The sequence below is a fragment of the Pan troglodytes genome, chromosome 5 (genome assembly GCF_028858775.2).
Source record: "Pan troglodytes isolate AG18354 chromosome 5, NHGRI_mPanTro3-v2.0_pri, whole genome shotgun sequence".
NCBI classification, from domain to species: Eukaryota; Metazoa; Chordata; class Mammalia; order Primates; family Hominidae; genus Pan; species Pan troglodytes.
Window position 1 is genome coordinate 175257532 of NC_072403.2, and position 19077 is coordinate 175276608.

General features: G+C 44.1%; 1 protein-coding gene and 1 long non-coding RNA gene across 10 annotated transcripts in view; one reads left to right on the plus strand and one right to left on the minus strand.

Annotated features, from left to right (window-relative positions):
* The window catches only part of PACRG (parkin coregulated), a 656455-nt gene that overhangs the window by 456535 nt on the left and 180843 nt on the right, over positions 1-19077 (plus strand). The window lies entirely within an intron of this gene.
* LOC129144418 (uncharacterized) lies at positions 11799-17013 on the minus strand. Its single transcript, XR_008548857.2, has 2 exons — positions 14175-17013; positions 11799-13492 (listed from the first exon to the last, which is right to left on the minus strand). It is a non-coding gene; the product is annotated as an uncharacterized LOC129144418 (long non-coding RNA).

Consider the following 19077-nt stretch of genomic DNA (forward strand, 5'->3'; position numbering starts at 1 on the left):
TGTCGATTCCACGCAGTCTATGCATCTGGGTTATTTTCACTTTTCCAAAACCAACTCTCAGCCGATTCACTGATCTTCTACAGGGTTGCTCCAGTTCCTACTTCTTTTATCGCTTAGACCTTTCTTTTTATTCCCTCCTTCATTCTCCCACTCCTTTTCATCTGTAGTCTCTTCTTACCAGTACAAGTCCGTGTTACTTCATATGTAGCTCCTAATGTCAGCTCATCAAATGAACTATAGTGAAGTAAAAGGATATCGCCTAGTGCTAGATTATAGCAAAATTCTCAAACAATTAGACTTGCTTTTCTGCAAAATGTGAGCATGTAGACTTTTGCATCAACTCATAGTAAACTTTAATTTTGTTTTGATGTCTCAAAAGATTTAAAATGCAGGTTCGACCATAATTTTTAAAAGCAAAGTAGAACGTGCTGGCTATATTATGAATCCATTCAATGACAAGTAGTATTAGTGACTAAATGATCATTATAATGTAATGTTAGCTGCAGAGAATTTTGAAGAAAGATAAAGAAGCTTGCCACCTAGTAGTCAAGATGAGAAAAAAAAAAAAAATCACAAATCAAAGGGGGAAGTCCCAAGAGAGCATCCCCCACATTGCAATAGCCAAGAAGAGCTGGCAATGACTGAGTGCTGACTGGGCACCAGGCTGTGTGTCCACTAAGCCGTTTATCTGCTTTCGCTCACTTATTGTATATCTTTGCCCCTCCATGAGGCAGGTATGACTGTTCTGCCCATTTTACAGATGAGGAAGCTGAAGCTCAGAGTGGTTAAGCAATTTGCCCATGACCACACAACTATCTGATCTAAAGCATAGGCTCCTATCTACTCCCAATGATGTACCAATCCTAGCACGATTATAGCTCTTCTCAAGTGCAAAAAGTTCAAAATTAATCTGGAGATAAAATAACTTTTCCCCCCGGTTTCTCATGAGAGTAACTAAGCCCTTCCATCAGCTGTGGCCAGCTGGGCAGTGATAAGGTAGTAGATGTATACAGAGGACTGAAAAGAGGAGAAGAAACACAGACAGACTGAAAAACAACTGTCTCCTCCCTGGTGGAGCGTGAGCCCATGGGTCGGGACCCTGGACTGCAGCTGGCCCAAGTCGGTAGCACTGCCTGTGGGGACCCCTCCTGAGAGTGTGGAAAAGTCAGCTTTCCCCTGTGAGAGCAGCTGGGTGGGGAGGGGACATTTTCCATCACAGACTCTACCATGGATTTATTTTTATACCAAAATAAACAAGAAGTCCATCAACCTGGCACAAAAGTTAATGGACATGCCCCCAGCTAGGGCCCTGTCTACCTGGGGTCTGGCCCCGTAAGTGTGCAAATTACAGAACAGGCTTCCAAACATAGAAATATCTTTCACTGTAATCCCAGGAAGCTCTAAGCTTCTACATTTTATTAAGCTGCAGTTATTATTTTAAAACAAGGCCAAGTGCCTCTTGGTATATACTTAAAACCTGCAAATTGCTTTTTAATGTCTCAGACTTGTAGCCAGCATTGGAAATTTCCAGTTCCTCTACCTTGATCAGCTCAGACATTTCCACCCCCTCACCCTAAATGAGCAGATCTTAACTTCACACCTGATTCTCTAAAGAAAGCTACCAAAAATACAACAAAGATGATGGGATTTTTGTTACTTTCATTATTTTAATTGCCAGAAAGTATATTTTGCTTAAGCATTAGGAGAAACAGGAAGTTGCCTTAGAGAAAGCCTCTTTGATTCAGGCCATGGAATAATTTGTTTTAGTGTACACATGCACACACACACACACATGCATGCACACACACACACATACAACCTGAGGATGAGTAAACACTTTTGTGGATTTTTCTTTTCTGGGAAGAAGAATGCAGCGTTCATTGATTAACACAATTTCTTGCTCTCTTGACTTCTGCTGGATCCTGAAACACATGCGAGAACTCACACCTGGGGGCCAGGGAGCTGGGCTCAGGACACTGTGTGACACTAAGAACTGTGCGGTCTCCAGAAAATTCTAAATGTCATTGGCCTCAATTACGAATCTCTAAAACAGAGACTGGTGTGCCAATTAGGTTTTAAAATATTCAAAAACTTGACCTAATCATTTGAATTCTAGGAGTTAAACCTAAGGAAATATCAAAGATAGAAAGAGGCTTGAATGCCTAGATATTTTCAATCTGTTTTAAATAATAGTGAAAAATGAAAATAAGTTAAATGTCTACCAATATGAAAATGGCTAAATCATTTTTTATTCTCATAATGGAATATTATATCACCATTTAAATGAGTGGAGAGTATCTAAGAACATGATAAAATCATCATGATATAAAATTAAGTTAAAAAACAAGGTATAAAACCATAGAATACAGTCTTAGTTGTGTAAAAATATGTGCTTGTGTGAATACACACGTTAGGAAATACACCTGAGTGGCAATGATGGCTATTTCTGAGGAGGGAGATTACACAGGATCATTTTTCTTTATCCCTCTCTGTTTGCCATCTCTTCCATAATAAACTGCATCACCAAAAAACTAAGTTATTTTGGAAATAAAAATAATGGATTGGTCTAGATTATCTCAAAATTTCTTTACAATATAAACCTCTATTCCACTTATGAACCAATTAAAAACAAATTAGAAAATAACAGGGAGGTTTTGGCATTTCCAAAAACAGTGGCTCCTTGGAGTAGAGACCTTCCACACCTGATCTCATCCCATCCAGGCCAAAACCGTAGAGGATTTGCAGCCAGGGTTATAAAGATACTGCAATGCATTTTAGAAAACGAAACATGAATGTCCCCCTTAGAGGCATAGGTGGTTTCTCCTCTAGACCATGGCTTGAGGCTTTTGAGCCCTGCAGTAAGGTGGGCTCGTCCTCACTGATGAGAGAATCATGCTCTCCGCTCTCCCCCGCAAGTGGCATATGGTTTTTGCCTCAGGGCCTCCAGAACGTGGGTGTCTCTGAAGTTGCTGCTTCCTTTTCCATAGGAAATATTTTCAAGGTCACCCTCTCCACCCTGAAAACCAGAGGGCGCCTCAATGGGTGTCTGCAAGTTCCCAGCTCAGGAGCTTTCACCTTTATTTGACAGGCCCTTCATAAGTTCCTAGTTAAAACCTTGGGGTTAGAGTGTTGATGCCTTGTCCTCTCCATAGCCAAAGAAATCGCTCTGTGCTCTGGGCTTCAGATGTTAAGGAGAGGTAAATACTAAAGGACGTCATTGTTCCCTGGAGCACGTATCAGCTGCACATTTATGACTCAAGGCACAAAATCTGAAGTAATCAAGTCGTCCTTTGACTACTCTGTGCAAGAAAATGCATGACTCAGAAATGTGTAGCCACGCACCGCACTTTTTTCAAATAATTCTACTCAGCTGGAAGTGATTTTTTATGTAGAATATCCTTTCATGATTACTTTAGAGCAGGAATGCCCAATCTTTTGGCTTCCCTGGGCCACATTGGAAGAAGAATTGTCTTGGGCCACACATAAAATACATTAATGATAGCTGATGAGCTAAAAAAAAATTGCAAAAAAATCTCATAATGTTTTAAGAAAGTTTATGAATTTGTTTTGGGCCACATTCAAAGCCATCCTGGGCTGTATGCAGCCCATGGACTGTGGGTTGGACAAGCTTGCTTTCGAGGATCAGTTTGCTTTTCAGTCTGGGCATAGAAGAGAGAAGTGGGAACTTCTGAATATGACCCAAAACTTCAGGTTCCCAGTGCCTGGTCATAGAGTCACAGACACCTTATTCTTTTGAATATCACTTTGTTTTTACCATAGAGAGAATGAATAGAATCATAGTGCAAGAAAGTGCCTTCAAAAATGAACCAGTCTATCTCATTGCCTTCAAGCTAAACCATACCAAAGCCATTGCTAACTAGTAAGTAAGGGTCTCTATTTTAAGGACCATCGCAGGAGAATCCCAGACTCATACAGAGTTTGTCAATCATCATTGTTGGGAAACTTTTTCATATATTCAACTTAAACCTCTCAGAAGAGTTTGTCAATTTCTTCTTATTCAATTCTCATTCAAGGTGAAAACAGCAGGGCACCGTCTCCATCATCATCATCATTATTGTTACTGTTACCACCACTAATGCCATTGCTACCACCTGAGACACCAAGGACATTAGGTGCTTTGCCTCCACTGTCTCATTGAGTCCTCACAGCAAACGTAAATAAATAGAGGGGTTTTATTTCCACCTTTGATACATGAAGAAACTAAGCCTCAGAAAGACAAAATGTTTGTCCACAGTACAGCTTGTTGTAGCAGAGTCGAAATATCAACCAGGTAGACTTTTTCTACAGGGCCATGTTACTGCGTCATCTACTTTGTATGATTACAAACTTTCTTAATCTCCAATAGGTGAAATTATTTTAGCCTCTCATCCTGTTTCCTAACCCAGAACTCTATACCTCTCAGAAATGGTTGCTGATATCTGTTTGACCACTAGGAAAAGGGGGAACTGGACTAGTATTTTCTACTGCGTTCCGATCTGCCCTCCTAAGATAATTAGGTTTGAGCTGGGGAGGGAAGAAGAGCTAACTTTAAAGCTTGGGGAGCAATGTCAGCTCCCAAATATCTTAGGGGTGGAGCCATCTGTTTGGGAGGGACCTGAAGAGACTTCTGTTGAAGCTTTGTTTGTTTGCAGAGCAAGCATAGAGTGTTTACTCAGATGATGCATTCATTTGGGGTTGGCTTGCGGGGGAGTGGGACCTGTGAAGGCTGGGGGGAGTGGTTAAAGGACATCACCCCCCACCCAGCCACCTGTGACTCTACTGCTCCTGAGGGATTGTGGTAACAGTCCTTTCTGGTGGGATGCCACTGAGGCTTTCTGGTAGCCCCGGGGTTGTGTGAAAGCTCTAGGTGCTGGGAAGTGGTGAGCAGCTGCTGGGGTGCATAAGGGGGAGTGGGGAGGGACGGAATGTCGGGAGCAGGTGAGCTGCAGGTGGAACCAGGGTTTCCTGAGGCCTGGCCTGTGATACCGTGAAACATCAAGGAGTGTGAGTCCAGGGAGATCTGAGCAGCACCTGTCAAAGGAGGAGGAGGAGGGGGAGGGGGAGGAGGAGGAGGAGGGGGAGGAGGAGGGGGAGGAGGAGGGGGAGGAGGAGGGGGAGGAGGGGGAGGAGGGGGGGAGGAGGAGGGGGAGGAGGAGGGAGAGGAGGAGCCGCTTCTCAGGCTCTATTTCCACTGAGGAATCCCAGCATTTTTAACTCATAACCCAAGCTTTTGCCTCTGGGTCATAGTGGATTAAAAGATAAATGGGCCTTTTCAATTTTGTATTTCCAATCTCAGATACTCGAATCATTCCTAATCTAAAGCACAGTTTGTGTTTCAGTTCTCTGGTGCATAGCCCAGGTAATGAGTCTATTCTGTTTATTTATCTAGTTCAGACGTTTGGGCTTCTAGTCAAAGTAACCTTACACAAAGAAACAACAAAACACAAGTAGACCAGTTAAGAGCGATTGTAGGATGTCAGTTTCTCCGTCTTACCTGCCCCCCCCCCAACTTGTGGGGGTTTCTTCTATAGTCTGCATAGAGAATCTCACCTTTTCCTTTGAACGGCCTCTTTATTTCTTTAGGCAGTCATGACTGTTCTTGGACACAGGTGATCAGAACAAAGATACTAACACTTCGCTGGTTCTCTTTTCCTGCTCACAGTTGCTTCAACAATAAAAATTGTGCGATCTTGATCTAAGTCACAAAGTGTAAATCATTCCTATTCTTTCATAAGTGACACTTTTCCCCATTAATGGAGAACAAAGGAAGAAACAACCAGGCAGAAGAAAAATGCTCACCACGCAGGCAGTAAACCAGTCCCGTTATGCCCTTGACTCTTTTGCTTTTGATTATCATTTGTTTACTCAAATATTTATTGAAACCTACCAGGCTAAAAAGCACTGTGCTAAAAGCTGGAAAAGAAAGAAAGGGGGGAGGGAAAGACGAAGGCAAAAAAGGGGAGAAACTCAGACAAAATTCCTGTCCTTAAAGAGACTGCAGTCAAGTTTGCAAAGTTACATATGTGGAGACCGTGAGAGTGATTCAGATGAAATGCTCTTGGAGCCTGGCTCTAGAGATGAGAGAAGGTTTCATAAGACATTTCACTTGGACTTCAGACACTGGGCAGGTGGAAGAAATATATGCTAGGCTAAGGAAATAGCGTGAGTAATGTCTTTGAACATAAACAACAAATTTGCAGCCGAAGTTGCATGGAAAAGGCTGGAGAGAGGGAAAGTCGAGAAATGATGGAGGGTGTTAAATGACAAGCCCAGGAATCTGGGACAGTCAGCTGTCGTTGAATACTGACAAATAGGCAAGTGACATCATCACACATGGGCTTCTGTTTGGAGGGGAGTGACAGCCCTCCATAAGGAGTTTAGGGAGTTGAGGTGGATTCAGGTGAGCCAGCCTGGAGACTGTTGCTGTATCCGGGACAAAGAGCAAGAGGCAGAACTAGGACAGTGGCAGTGGAAACTAAGAGGAAAATAAAATGCTTAAAACAGTGCACAGAAATAACAACATAACAGACACCCCAAGGCACACACAGCTTAGCAGTTAGTTACACATAAGGCCCAGGGAGATAGAGACAGACAGAGATATTTGGGAGTGTCCACATGAAACCAGTAACTGGAAATGTTAAACTGAGTACAATTACCAAAGATCTTCTGGTAATGAAGGAAAGTGAGCCAGGAACAGCCCTCTGTTTTCGAGCATGTCCATTTGAGAGAGGGATGGAGACAGAAGATGAGCCTGAGGGTGACTTAGAAAGTCAGAGCTGGGAGGAGAAACCTGGAAGAGTCTCACGTCAGAGAAACCTAGGGAACAGAGTTTTCAGAACCAGGGTCTGAGTGACAATGTGGAGAGCTACAGAAAGGAAAGAAAATAAAAGACCAAGCGTGAAGAAAGGCTCCAGGCTGTGGAGGGTTTGTGCTCCACAAGTTACAGGAGGCTGCGGGGACAGAAGCCAGGCAACAGGGCCAAGGTGTGGCCTGGGGAGTGATGGATCATAAAGCCCCCTCTCATGAGAAACTGGGATAATGGAAGGAGAGACTAAAAGAGTGTTAGCTAAGAAATTAGAAAAGGGATTTTTTTTTTTTTTTTTTTTTTGCGGGTGGGATTCGACCGTGTTTTTCTGCAAGGAGAAGAGTCTGAGAAACGTGCCCTAGGCCTGTGCAGTTTCCATTCCAAGCACGTCCAAACAGCACACATGCTTCCAAACAGCACACACGCTTCCCTCCATGCACCCCCAGGTGGGAACTGTGGCCACAGGTCAACGCTTCTCTTCCCTGCTGGACCATTTGTTCACCACAGGCACAAATCTGCTCTGTCTTGTTCACCACCTGACACTTAGAAGAGGCTCAAACCTGGTCATTGGCTGGGCACTCAAGACAGAACAGGGAGTGTTCCCACTACCAAGCTTCCAGAACAGGAAGGAAAGTTGGATGGAGAGCAGATGGAGCTCAGCCAGGAGAAACACGAGGCCAGCTGAAGCCAGTGGGCCTGTGAGAAAGAGGGCTCCCTGCCTGGCACCAGGGCTGCAGTCCCTTGTTGGAGTGCACGCAGAGGCAGGGTCTGGGAATGCTCATTCCCACCTTGTTGCCTCATGAGCAGGCCCCATGCCATTCTGGGCACCACCCTCAGCAACAAGACTAGCTCTCAGCCACCCTCACAGCTCGGCGTGGCACGGACATGCTGATCTTATGGTCAGAGGGACAAGGGGAAGTGCTGCGTAGACTCCAACTGGCAGGGGCGGATCTTTTGTCCTTTCCTTCTCCTTCCTGCAGCCTGGAACTCAAACGAGAAGGCCCGGGCTCTGGCAGCCACCTTTGGCTATGGAGTAATCTTGAGACACAGACACATGCAGGAAACTTTAGTATTAAAGTAGGAGAAGCCCCGTTCTTCTCTGACTTCATAGAGCCCTTGCACTTTATGGTAGCCTGGTTGCTTCCTTCTGGACTTTTTCTGACAGGAGAGGAATTAAACACCTGTCTTACCTAAGCCAGTATTATGTTGAATTTTCTGTTACATGCGGCCAAACTTAATCTTTACATTAATGCTACAACATTAATGAAACTGCTAGGAGAAGCTGCCTTGCCAGGCTCCCCGGTGGCTGCCATCACATCCAGCACCCGGTTTCTCAAACTTCCCCACACCCACCACAGAAAAGCAAGAACTAGGTACAGTATCTGGCATGCTGTAGGTGCTGATGGTCATGGAATTCAGTCTCTCTGGTGTATTTTAAGTTGCCATTCAAAAATAAAGCACTCAGGTAATATAAGTGAATTTTGATTAAATTACAAGTAACAATTCCTATTCGGGTTGATAGAGCTCTTTCTTTAAAAAGGCTGAATTTTATCTCCTTTTATAGAATTAAAGTTTTTACTTTTCATTTGTGATGAGCTGAATTTTCAGGCTGATGAAATAAGTCGCTGATATTTGCCACACAGGACTTAATCAAAAAGAAGCTTAGGTTTCAGTGGTGGGTTTCCTTTTTGGGCATGGACCGTGGTTTTATAGTGGAAAGCTTTGTAGCTTGGCTCACACTGATGTCCTGCTGCTCCTCACATGTGCGTCTTATCTTGGAGGCTGGGCTCCTCCGTAGGTTCTCCTGCCGACAAGCGAGACAGAAAGGAGGCGGCAGCTGGGGGAACTCAGCCTTCCTTCCCACCACACCTGCACCTTGCTGAGCCACTGCTCCCAAGACGAGGCACAGAATTCCCAGAGCAGCCTGGCTTCAACCTACTCATGTGGTGTTCTTTAAATAAAAAAAAAAAAAAACTTCTGGCAAATCGTGGTGGCTCACGCTTGTAATCCCAACACTTTGGGAGGCTGATGAAGGTGGATTGCTTCAGCCTGGGAAGGAGTTCCAGGCCAGCCTGGGCAACATGGTGAAACCCTGTCTCTATAAAAGAAGTTCAAAAGTAATCCAGGTGTGTTGGCATATGCCTATAGTCCCTGCTACTCGGGAGGCCGAGATGGGAGAATCATCTGAGCCTGGCAGTTTGATGCTGCAGTGAGCCAAATTGTGCCACTGCACTCCAGCTGGAGCAAGAGAGCAAGATCTGTCTCAAAAAAAAAAAAAAAGAAGAAGAATTTTCTTATATCACTAGTTTTCTTGCATGGCGTATGAGTTCCCGTCCACTCTGTAAGCCTTTATAAGTGTTAAGGTGGGATCCAAGTATAAGCTCTGAGTTACTGTCTCATTCTCCCCCGTTCACTTACAGATGACATTCTCGCAGACCAGACCAGCAAGTCTCCTTGCCCAAGGCCATACAGGCAGGAACCGCCAGGCAGCCCGTCCAGTGTCCCAGCCGAGCCCTCCTGGGAGGTTCCTGTGTGCTGGACACATGCCTGGCTGGCTATTACCTGTGTAGTTTATCCAGTGGTTACACTGACTGGAAGTGGTCTTTCTGGAGACGACATTGACTTTGAAATTACTTGCATTATCCAGTGATCAGCTCTGGTCATTGTGATCCTTTCCAAGCCATACATAATTTTGGGTTTTGCTGTGGCTGCTGACCAGCATCTCTGTTTAAGAGACTGAGCTTTGTGCTAGAGATTCTAGTTTTGATGCGTTTCCTAGGCACGCCCACTTCTCCAGTAGAAAGCTAGGAGTGAGTCCCTCACCTAGCTGATCCTTGTGAAGATAAACAGTTCTCTCCATTTGTGTTTAGTGACAAGTATGTTCGTTAAAATATCACGAAGCCTTCACAAGATGTTCTACTAACTAGTTCGAGACACAGCTTGTATACTGTGCACTGAATGAGTTTGCATAGGTTGTTACATAGATTATCATACACCTATAATAAATAGAGTGTGGAAAACACTGCTAAAAAGTTTCAATGAGGACCAGGTGCAGTGGCTCACACTTGTCATCCCAGCACTTCGGGAGGCTGAGGCAGGAGGATCGCTTGAGCCCAGGAATTCAAGGCTGCAGTGAGCTATGATTACACCACTGTACTCTAGCCTGGGCAACAGTGATACTCTGTCTCAAAAAAAATAAAAATAAAAATTCATTGAGTTTAAGAGGGGTTTTTTGTATGGTTACAAAAAAAAGCAGTTTAATTCCTTTACTCTTATGAGCCATTTATTTGGTTCTTCAAACATGTAGAGGCCAAAAAGGCACTGTTTCTTTAGGTTAAAAAAATGGGCAAAAAATCTGATTTTACATTTCTTTTCTCAAAAATTATTCACTAATTATTAACAGCAAATGCTGCGTCTCCTGGAGTCACCAGGCGCCGAGCGTTGTGTGTGTTTCACCCGCGTGGCATTTTCATTCTCATTTCATGTATTTGAAAGCTGGGGCTCCGTACAGTTATGACATTGACCCAGAGTCACTCAGATTGCAAATGACAGAGCCAGGGTGTGAACCCAGATAGGTCAGCCTCAGCCTGAGTGTCTCTAACTCTTCAGGTTAACAGCCTTCTCCGGATACCAAAGCAGCACTAAACCATCTATTCAGCTGTGCGGGCACCTGTGTGGGATAGAAGGGGCTGAGGGATCCTGCTGCCACATTGATAACTATCGCTGGAACCAGGGTCTGAAACCGAGTCAGACTGACCCTGAAACCTATTTGCCTGACCATTTTACTCCCACACCTCGGGCTATCTTGTAAAGGAAGGGTTAAAGAATACATGATGCAACCTCCTGAAACAGGCAGCCTAGGAACTTTGACCCACACACTCAGCCCCGATCTCTGTGGCCACCTCTGTGATCCAGACGGCCGCTTGGGGACAGCAGAGGCTCAGGGGCAGTGAAAAGCAGTACCGGGGCTGGAGATGAAAGAGCCAATTCTCCATTCTTCTGTGAGTCCCCGGAGATGAACACTGTGAACTTGTTCCCAGTCTCTGTGTCTCGTGCCAGCAGCCCTCCCCTCCCCCTTCCAAGGACAAGTCCACCCCCGGAGGATTTGCCCCTGGAAATGGGTCCTCATGGACAGGGGAGAATCAGAGATTATTTGCTTGAGGTGGCAAAAAAAAAAAAATACAGACACATCTCCGGCCAACCCTTTTTATAGATGTATTTTTGTTTTTTACAAACCAAATAGCAGAGTTTGATTATTAGTACGGTAGTTTGGGGTTTTTTCTCATCATTAACAACTTAGTTACTATAAATGTGTTTTAACTCACGGGGAAAAAGTCCAGCATACCATAAAACCTGAGTCCCACCCAGCCAGCTCGGAATGGAAGGCTTCCAAGGCCCGGGAGGCGCTCTCTATCAAGTTGCTGATTCGGGAGATAGCAGTGAATCGGGGTTCCACCACGCCCCCAGAATACTATTCACAGCAGCTTTGTCATTGACCGTTCTCCCTTTTGGACGAGATCTGAAACTTCCAATCACTTCCGATCCTAATAGCGTTACCTCTCTTAGGTAGGGTGTAAGGATTCTTAGTCAAATTTCAACTCAAGTAGGTTACCTAGGAACATTCTTAGGGCTTAACCTACTTAGTTCTTCTTGCGGTTTCAGTTGAAAGTGATAGACTCTTCCAGGCTCTTTGTGTTCCACTGTCCGGTGGTGAAATCACTGCTATCTCTCCCTCCTTAGAGAGCCCACTGCTTCCCACCAATGAGTTCAGTAATTTTTCTTGCCCATTTCCGCAAATTTGTGTTCATAAAATCAGCTGATGGATGAAAGTTACTGAAGAAATTGCTAACAATTTCGAGGCTTTCCTTAAATTGATAGTTTGTTTTACTTTATTCTAGTTCTCAGTGGAAACAAAAGGCAAGAATGATCTTTGGAATATTCTGTTTACAAAATCAACCCAAACAAGATATAGATGAGACTCATTGTCTTCCTCCAGAATAACAATCGCCTTTAATTTCTGTGCTGCTGAAACAGTCACAAGAGTCATGATAGATCCAGAAAGAGACCCTTGGTGCTTCATGTGGTATCTTTCTTTAGTACGGGTCTCTTTTACATTCAGCAGGTTTCATTAGAAAAAAGAATTTCAAAGTATTTCATTAACAAAATTGAGAAAATGCGTATTTAAACATTGACATCCTTATGAAAGAGTAATTTGTTACATAAATGTGGCATTTTCACCTATGTTACCTCATTCAATCTTCAGAACTAATCTTAAGTTGCAATTTCACAATTTTATAGACAAGGAAATGGAAACTCATAGATGTTAATTCACTCGTTCCGGGCCACGGAGGTGTACTTTTTAGAGCATAGTCTTATTTAATGGTCTTGACTCTAAGTCCAAAATAGAGGCCTCCACTTTGCTGAGCACCAAAAGAGCGGGAGATGAGTCAGTGTGTGAGTCCCAAGAGGAAGAGAATCTGCGGGTCCTTAGCAGTTAAGGAAGCGTCATGAAACATTTCTTGAAGAATGGATAGGATTTAAATAGTTTAGAAGATGCCGTCTTGAAACTATGTGGGTGATCCAGGTTGCATGAGCAACAAATATTTGTTGGACAATTGAAGAGTGAATGAATGAGGACGGAGGGTGTCTGAGATCAGGAAAATGATCTGGGAAGGTATGAAGGCAAACATTCCCACGACGTGTTCAGGGAACAATGACTAGGAGCCACTGGCTCTAAGAGAGTGTCCATCTGGACAAGTAGAGAGAGATGGACTGCCATGGGTGCTCTGGGGGCTCGAAGGGCATGGAAGGGCATGGAAGGCCAGGCTAAAAAGTGTTGATTTTGCCTTACAGATTAGGTCAGGTCTTCATTGCTTTTGACTAAGGAACTTTATCCTGAAGACAAGATCATGGGAAATCATTGACAACTTGTAGGACATGATATGACCAAACTCAGTGTTTTAGAAAGATGAGCAGGGAGTGAAGCACAAAACAGATGAAGAGTGTGTGTTGACTCTGGTTTTAGGAACTCACCCTGTGCCTCTCTAAAGCTTCTGTCAGCTCTTCCCATCAGTGGGAAGCAGATTTAGAGGCCAAGCTGCCTAGAAGACATAGGGTTAAAGAAAAAAAAAAAGGAAGAAAAAGAAATGCACCTTTAAAATTTCCCAACCTTGATTTATACCTACAGAGATGTATGTGTGGTCACTCCTTTTATTAGGGTTTTTAAGCTAATCAGTAGGCTTGACTAAAGAATTGTAAAACTTTCACTACAAGAAAAATTAAAAGAAGTCATTTCCTGTATCTAAAATGATCACGTATACTTCTGAAATTAGGAAAACGCAGGCCAATGATAAAAATATAACTGTAACGAAACTGTAGGTTTTTTACTGATTGTATTACACAATATTTCTTTTTGGATTCTTAATACAAAGCAATGCAACACTGATTTGGTTTAAAGTAAAATATGGAGAGATTCTTGTCCTGTAGGAAGCTCATCACTCTAATGGGTGTCTTACTCACTGGAACAGTATTTTGGCTGTACTGGAGCACATCGAAAGGAATGAGATTTAGCTTTGCCAAACTTCCACTGTGAAAGAGTTTGCTATAACAGTGTTTTATTTTATTCTTATTGAACTTCAGCCAGTTGAAAATAGAATCTCCTCACCATCCTTTTAAATTAGCCTTAAGCTGCAGATAAAAGACAAAAATCAATGTGCAAATTTAGCTCCTTGTGCTCGGTTCCTTAAGAAATTTACCCCGGTGCTAATATGCAGGATGCATAGATAATAGAACATAGAGTAACTGGAAGTTTTAAAGTAGCATTTCTTGTTCAGTTTAGGTCTACTTAAGAGTCTGGTAAATCCTGTACATAAATTGTTTCTTTAATGCTACATTAAAGACAGTGCATCTCTTTATACTGTCCATACTAGCACAGTAACACTGCCCCTGATAACATTTCATGTGGCCATGACAAATTATGGTGAAATTTTCAGTGTCCAATTGGAATGGAAATTGCTAGAAAAAAGCGGTGCCTAAATAATGGTGCAATTCTATTTATTCCATTTCACTAAGAATTACTAAGGGCTTCGAAAACCCAAATCGAAAAAGGAAGCACATAAACAATGTTCGTATTGGCCATACTAGCTTGAATGTCTCTAATTGTTCTAAGTGGTACAGGTGCTATGAGCTCCTAAGAATATCCCTGTGTTTAAGAGGAGTTAACTCAGAGCCTTGGGTTGCTTGCTGTCCTGCCGCACTGCACGAGAAAGGTTAGCAACATAAAGAAATGCAACTTTGCCTACTTCAGGCATTAATATAAAGAAACCTACGTACAGGCACCCAGAGACACAAAAAGAGAGAGAAAGCTCACCATTCTTGGAAAAGGCAGTTCTGCAGGCTCCACAAACAAGTACACCAGTGAATGGGAATGATAAGAGGAGAACAATTTGGTTACATTCAGAGACCTGGTGGGCAAATGGAAACGGGACAAGCAGTAGAAATTAGGCCAGATCATGGAAGATTTGTTTTGTTTTGTTTTCATGGCATGATACCTGCAAGGCCAGGAAAGCTGAAGCCAGAACACCAATGCAATTAATTAGCAGAAACCAAAAAGTAATTAATTTAGCACGCCACCATATAGGGCAGAAGCAAATACTGCTGTTTGTAGCCAGGGATGGGGAAAGGATCTAACCACACTCCAGGCACCTCTGCACATGGCACCACAGAGAGAAAGATGGAGGAGGAGTGCAGCCGTACGCTGGGAGTCATCACAATTGTTTTTTTACCGAAAAAAGCAAGTGGGAACAATTGGCCAAAATAAGCCTGGATTGTAGTAGAAAATTAAGCTAAGAAAGAAAGATCAGGGGACATTGTGATAAAACAATCCACATAATTTCTATAACATGGATCCATCTTAATAAGATGTCCTGAAGTTCAGCATGAGTAAAGTTCCAGGACAGTTCAGGGTTGTCATAGGAAATCTACATTTTTCAAATTAACAGGACTTAAAGATGTTACTGTTACTTCAACACTTGGTAAATTTCACTGCAAATATATAAGCCATTTTAAAGGAAAATATTAGATAATCAAAGAATTCATTAAGAAAAAGAACAAATTGAGTGCCCACAATATAAATGGTGGCCCTGCTGCAGATTAGTTCCCGATGCCTGAGATAAGATGCTGGAGGAAATCGCGGCATCATCAATTTAATCCCGCACAAAATGCAAGCGACCACCTTAGCTTAGTTGCAGTTGTGGTGGGCATGAACTTCACAGGGGCATAATTGAAGGCCAAAATTAAATGCTCTTTATTTCTCTGTATCTCAGTGTAATGTCCTGATCCTGAGCCCCAGACTGCCTCATGGGTCCAGTAGGGATGCCTCTGAGCAGGTTGTGCATCGGGAGAATTTTGCTGCATTGAGCTCCAGAGCTGCTTCCCTGTGTCTCCTCTCCCACTGCTGACCCCACCCCCATCTACTCTAAGCCCCAGCAAATCACCCCAGCACTCCCAGGCAGTGAGTAGGGGAGGGCGTGCCCCCTCCTCTCTCTGTTTTGGTCCAGCCTATATGTCACAGGGCTTCTTTAAACAGTGACTGGGCCTTTCTGCTGGCCTTCACTTAACTCTCAGCTCAGCTTGCAGGCACCCTCTGAGACGCAGGCACTGCCCCATTATAGAATCTGCATAGTGGGCTGCCTAGCCAGGGGGCTTCGTTGTGTGGCCTTTTCTCTGGCAGGCTTTCAGATTTCCCCCTTCCCCCAAGAATGGAGCCAAGGGGTGGACCCCAACATAGCCTGCTGGCTGCAAAGCTGCACACGCCTGGAGAGCTGCTGTCCAATGGCAAATGGAAGCAACATTCTCATTGTCTCCACTCTCAGACACCCTCAGATTACTGAGGGAATTCTCTCGTGTGCCCCCTTCAACACACAGGCAGACACACATACACACACACACACAGACACAGACACACACGCAGACACAGACACACACACACAGACTACTTGTCATTCTAAACTTGCCACCTCTGTCCTCAGCATGGGGCCAGTGTGGTGGAGAGGCCTGTTTTGCCTGGCTGTGCCCACAGTCTCATCTCTCCCAACTTAGATTCTTACTAAGAGTTGGAACTCTTGATTCCTCTGGCCGCTTCTGGCAGCCTCTTCCCCTGGACACACCCTATCTCCCTGCCCAGTGGAGCCGTCGCGTGCAGGTGTGCATCTCTCACTCCTGCCGGACCAGGCGCTCCCTGGCCCCATCTCACAGACTAAAACATGAGGCTGTTCCTTTGCTTCCGAGTAGTTTGATGTCATTCAACCCAGCATGCATTTCCTCTCCACCGCTCTGCTCCCTCCCTGGAGGTGCTTCTGTTCCTACCCCCTGAGGGGCACAGTCAGGAGGTATTTAGTCGGCCTCCCCTCGCCCTCACCGCACACACAAGACCAATTTGACGGTTGTTTGGGGGCATCCACTCCTGGGGCTCTTGACATTTTCCCCGGGCTCTGCGCCATCAGCGCCCTTTCCTGCCCCCACTTCACGGGCTCTGTCTCCTCTCCGGGCACCTGCTCTGCAGGGAGGGAGACGCCCCTGTCCTCAAGCTCCACAGGGTCCCGGGTAATTTCATCCGTTTCCCTTCCCTATCAGTGGCTCCCAAATCTGTTTTTCTCAAAGTCTGTTTTCCTCTGAACACCAAATCACAGTTTCAACTGTATTTGATACAACACCTGAACCTCAGGATGGCCTAAATTGAACTCATTATTGACTTCTCACATCCGCTCCTCCGTTGTATGCCCAACATCCCTCCATAGACTGATCTGTTCGCGGCCTCTGCTGGAACCTCAGTGTCACCTTGGACGCCACCCTCGCCCACCATACCCACGCCAGTCAGTGCACCCAGGCCTGTGCAACTGGCCTGTGAAAGGCTTCTGTGCTCGCCGCCCGCCTTTCCAGTGGCTCAGGACTGGCCCCATCTCTTTGCAGCACTGCTGAGAACGCCTCTCAACTGAGAGCCCGCGCTCCTCCCCTCCATGAATGTATCTGCTTTCCACCCCAGACTTCATCCTGGTGCTGCAACGTTGACAGCCCCGTCACCTGCAGAACCATCCAAACCCATCGGCAGCACACAGAGACCCTGCTGGATTTCCCAGCCCGGAATCCCGCCTTTTCTACTTCACCCTCTTTTCTACCTCACTCAGTGGGTTTCCCATCCCAAAGTGGATTCTCACCTCCATGGTGTATCAAAGTCCTACTCCTTCTCCCAGGTCCAAAAGAGCTTCTTTGGGGAGGAACCCCAGCATCCCAGGCCATGAGTCAGGACTCTGCTCCAGCACTGCTGTGACGCGGCACGTGACCCCACTTGCGCACTTAGCACCTCCTGTTACGCGCCTGTCCGCTGATCTGCGCCTGTCATCACGTGAAGAGCTCCAGGGAGGCCGGGCTTTCTCCCAGTCCCCTTTATATTCCTTGGGTCTAGGGCATGCCTCACACTAAGTCAATACCAAATAAATTGTCCACTCTTCAACAAGGTAGGAAACATGAGGGGAGAGTTAAAAAGTCCCAAAATGAGCATATCTCTTTGAAACACCCCTTACAATATTAGTTTTTAAAATTCTACTTGTTGAGCTATGTTGGAGATGTGTGGGTTTATACGAGTATCTTTTCCTACAGGGAACTATGTGATCTGTGCAAATAGAGTCCCCACACACAGGACTGGTTTGCATCAGAACATCGGGGAGGCAGGAGCCCCAAATCAACCATTCTTTGTATAGAAAAAGCTCTCCCAAGTCACTCTTTTCTTTGGCATGTGCATAGTCATCTTTTACCAAATGTTTAGTCAGTATCAAATTCATTTGCTACTGGAAAACCTGTTTTGATGACAGTTGTTGCTAAAAACCTGTACCTGATCAAAATGATTGAGCTTACTAACTCTAAATTAAGGAGTGTCTATTTAAGCCCCCGAAGCTACAGTAGAAAATCTAACGTCATCTCTTAGAGGTGAGCTTGTTAAAATACTGACGTGATGCCTTTGTGAGTCCACCGTCTCCTTTATAAGAACCAGGCCACTGATCCTCAGGCCTGAAGGCTCATCTCATTGGGAAATAGAGGTCACACCAAGGGTTTGGTCCGTGAGTGAGAAGGTCGTCTCCAGCCTAGAAAGGTGAAGACTCTTTGATTCTACAGTTCTAAAGGGTGGCCTAACCATTTTATTTTAGCGGCCTTTCTCACACTTTGTCTAGTTTCATTTTTGTTACATAATCTGCATACAAATTCCCTCAGTAGTTACAATTGCAGTTTAGTTCATGTCTGACTTGGTGTGTCGTTCTGTTGTGTTTGAGATCTGAAAAACTGTCGTCATTGCCCATCCAGATAGCATTCAGTAGAGGGGAAAGGATTCCTTTGTACGAAGCAAGCATGGGCTTAGGATATTTCCACATACTATTCATTTGCAGACATTGACTAAGAACAATTAGGAATGTATGCTAGAACGTGAAAAACATCTTTTACATTTGGATCCATCTTGTAAGTGACCAACATACTTTTCTTTGAAAAAATAGAGCCCATACGTTTGTGGCCTAACAAGACATGAGAGGATAATTGATTAAAATGTCAAAGGTGGTTGGGGAATGCTGAGATGGAATGATACTGCAGGAAAGATTTTGCAAAAACAAATTAAAGTGGAAATTACAATTCATAAAGCCTGTTTGTATGATCAAAGCAGGCATCATCTGTACTGCTAAGTTCTACATATAACATAGTTTTGTTAAAGAAAAGTCAGGCATGAGATGGACATAAGGGATTTGCTGACAAATGCATAACAGCTCTAATGACTAATTTTGGTTTTAGTTAGTGCAATTCTGTAGGTGGACATTTAGCCAGTTTGTTAACATGGTGTTTTAAGAATGTCTTCCAGGACAATTTTAAAAAAGAGAGAATTATCTTCTCTTACAGAACAATGAAAAACAGAATTATCTTTCAGGGATGGATGTTTATTACATAACCTATTGGAGAATAATGGAAGGGAACTAGATGCCTTATGCCCAGCTTATTCATTATCTGATACCTTTAAAGGCTGAATGGCATTGCCAATTATTCATTGTGGCAGGGGCTGCCATCAATTTTTAGCTTACAGATTGCTAGTTTCTCCCATGTTCTCTTCCATGAAACAGCAACATATTCCATTTTGTTCTCTATTTAAAAATTTTACATTGCAGCCCCCCAACAAATTAATTCCATTTAGGTTTCTTCGGGAAGAGATACAAATGAGTTTTGTGAAAGTGTACTTA